The 3,486-nt window shown below is 43.7% G+C and overlaps 1 non-coding gene across 1 annotated transcript; it reads left to right on the top strand.

The window, feature by feature from the left end:
- The first annotated feature begins 1,060 nt into the window (after positions 1 to 1,060).
- Positions 1,061 to 1,187, top strand: LOC119474230. Its single transcript, XR_005203516.1, has one exon.
- The last annotated feature ends 2,299 nt before the right edge of the window (positions 1,188 to 3,486 follow it).

The raw sequence follows: 3,486 nt of genomic DNA, 5'->3' as shown, positions 1-3,486 counted from the left end.
AGTGCTTTGTACAGTACATAATTGTGTGTGCTGTACTTTCATATGACTGGCAGCACAGTGAGTTTGTTTATACCAGCATCACCACAAACATACATGGTGCTTTGGCACTGCAATGGCTGCAACATCATTGGGCAACAGGAAATTTTCAGCTCTGTTGTAATCTTATGGGACTGCTGTTGTATAAGTGGCCTGTGGTTGACTGAAACGTCCTTGTGTGGCACATGACCGTGTTACTGCTTATCCATCCTATTCTACCCCAGGCACTATTCTAGGTACTAGAAATGCATCCCATCAATGCTTAGCCCAGAATATAGGCTCAAAGAGCAATGATTATAATTCAACTTGGCAAGTGCTATAATGGAGGAATACAAAGAAGGGACAGGACCTGAAATTCAGTCAGCAAGGAATCAGGAAACTCAAGTGAAGGTGACACTCCACTTTGCAAGCTTTGTAAGATGAGGGCCAATTGGCATTAGTTACATGGACCGGCATAGGTGGTGACTATGGGCAGGGGGGAATATAGCAGGTGGAGTAGATTAGCGTTTCCATTTGTTCCAATCTCCTTGGGATTCCATTTTTCTGAATTGCAGAGACTAGCACATCAAAAACAATGTCAGTTACTCTTGCAACTAGGATTCCTGAGGTAATTGAAGCTACATTGGAGATTAGAATGAGGAACCGATTTAAGTGGGAGACAGCAGGTTGCAAGTGAGGCTTCCATTTTTCTAGTGTGGCTCCAGTGTCTTCCTGTTTCCCAGATTGTGGCAAAGGGAGTGTGACTGTCTTTAAGGAACCCAAGCAGCTGGGAGAAGAATAGTGCCCATTTCAGAGAAGAAAGAAGATGCCTTTAGGATGGGGATATGTTACACCCAGGGCACATTTGGGTGGAGATGTCTAGAAGTGAGTTGAAAATAGAGTTGGGGAATTCAAGTGCACAGGCTGGAGTAGAGATAAAGATTATCATAGTGTGGATGTAGGCATTAGTGTGGGTGAGGAATGTGTAGCATCTGGAGACAAGAGGGTCAACAGTGGCATCTGCCCCTTCAAGAAAAACTTTTTGCTGGAGACTAAGAAAATAGAATCCTTGAAGTCAAGCTGACTCTGCTGTTAGCCTCCTAAATGAAAAGGTAGATAGAACAACTCTTGTTTGCAAAATAAATTCAAGACCTACTTATCTACCAACAGCAGAAAAAAAAGAAAGGAAAACAACAGAAATTCATCTCACACAGTTCTGGAGGTTAGAAATCCAAGATCAAGAAGTTGGCAGGGCCATGCTTCCTCCCTCCCTCCCTCCCTCCCTCCCTCCCTTCCTTCCTTCCTTCCTTCCTTCCTTCCTTCCTCTCCCCTTCCCCTTCCCTTTCCCCTTCTCTTTTCTTTTCTTTTCTTTCTTGGGTCTTGCTCCCTGTCACCCAGGCTGGAGTGTAGTGGCACGATCACAGCTCACTAAAGCCTCCATTTCCTGGGTTCAAGACATCCTCCCATCTCAGCCTCCCAAGTAGCTGGGACTTCAGACACAAGCCACCACACCTGGCTAATTTTTAGGTTTTTTGTAAAGACAGAGTCTCACTATGTTGCCCAGCCTGGTTTTAAACTCCAGCCTGGAACAGGAACAGGCCTCAAGTAATCCTCCTGTCTTGGCCTTCCAAAGGGCTAGGATTATAGGCATGAGCCACTGTTGCCAGCCTTTGTTCCTTCGTTGGACAAATATTTATTAAACATTCACTCTGAAGGTGCTGTGCTGGACCTTGGTGACATGTCAAGTGGTAAATAAGGCAAAGACACTGGCTGTCATGGAGTTAATCTATTGCAAGGGATGGTGGTGGGACGGGCAGGGAAACAGACTGTAAACGTATAAGTAAATATGTGAGCTATAACTTCAGATAGTGGCACTTACTGTGAAGAAAATAAAAAAGAACCTTTAGTGAGGGATAAATGGGAAGACTGAGTGTTTACTTAGCTTGGTTATGGAGAAATTGTTTTTGAAAAATTTTTTTATTTTGTGCTGCTTTGTGTCCTGCCGTGTGTGTGTGTGTGTGTGTGTGTGTGTGTGTGTGTGTGTGTGTTATTACCATAGCTACTGAAAAAAATATTGGCCAGGCTTGGTGGCTCATGCCTGTAATCCCAGCACTTTGGGAGGCCGAGGCAGGCAGATCACAAGGTCAGGATATCAAGACCATCCTGGCCAACATGGGGAAACCCTGCCTCTACTAAAAATACAAAAATTAGCTGGGGTGGTGGCATGTGCCTATAATCCCAGCTACTCAGGAGGCTGAGGCAGGAGAATTGCTTGAACTAGGGAGTCGGAGGTTGCAGTGAGCTGAGATTGTGCCACTGCATTCCAGCCTGGTGACATAGTGAGACTCTGTCTCAAAAAACAAACAAACAAACAAACACAAGAAAAAAAAATATACTGAGCATCTACCCTGTGCCAAAACTGTACTCGGCCCTGGGCATAGAACAGTAAAAAAAAGGAGACAGAGTCTTTCTCAAGGTGACCGTACATGTTATGGGAGACACATATATTAAACAAATTATATACATAAATGTATAATTATTGTAGTGCTATTAAAGGGAAGGACAAGTTGCTGTGCAAACATTTAGCTAAGAAATTCCTGGTGGACATTTGTTGTTTGCTTCTCCAGATTCCTTCCTCAGACTTCCTGTAATTCTGGTTGGGGTTTGCAACTGACCCCACATATTATCAATCAGTGTCAGGGAAGATGCAGTCCTGTTTGGTCAATCAGATCATTGCTTTTCCACAGTACCAATGGTTGGTTCTAAAACAGGAATATGTCCAGAGTCAACTCACCCAAGCTAGTAAGAATAAGCTATGGGGCTTTTTTTTGGAACCCTTTTGGAGAAATTAACTCCATTCTTCATGTTTGATTTGAATGTGAAGGAGAAAGCTGGAGACATGGAGGGTGAGATTCTTACCACTTATCACTATGGAGGGTGAGATTCTCTGAGGATGGAGCCAATATGGAGAAAATGGGGCCAGGAGATGGAGAGGTAAGTTGTCCTGGTAACACTTTTTGAGGCCTGGATCAAGCCAGAAGCTAACTCTGACTTTGCACTTACCTGAATCAGTTTGAGCTCTCACTTGTGAATAACATAATTTGGAACATAAATTAGTGAGGGAAGGTTTCCCTAGGGAAGATATGTATAATCCAAGACCTGAGAGTAGGAATTAGGCTGGTCTGGAGGAGGAGGTGAGCTGAGGGATGAGTAGAAATTAAGCTGGTCTGGAGCAGGAAGTGAGCAGAGAATCCAAGCAGAGGAAACAGCACCACATGCCCAACAGGCATGAGCAGGTGAAGCAGCAGAAAGTAAGAGAAGTAAAGAGAGAAGGCTTTTTATACAGAAAACTTCAAGTGTATTTAAAATAAAGAGAACAGAATAATGAACATCCACATATCCATCATCCAGCATCGACCATTATTAACTCAGGGCCGATGTTTCATTTACACCTGTATCTCTTACCCCTCC

Source organism: Cebus imitator, unplaced genomic scaffold (genome assembly GCF_001604975.1).
Source record: "Cebus imitator isolate Cc_AM_T3 unplaced genomic scaffold, Cebus_imitator-1.0 Scaffold219, whole genome shotgun sequence".
NCBI lineage: Eukaryota > Metazoa > Chordata > Mammalia > Primates > Cebidae > Cebus > Cebus imitator.
Note: the sequence above shows the minus strand (reverse complement) of the source record. Positions and strands in the feature narration are given on the sequence as shown.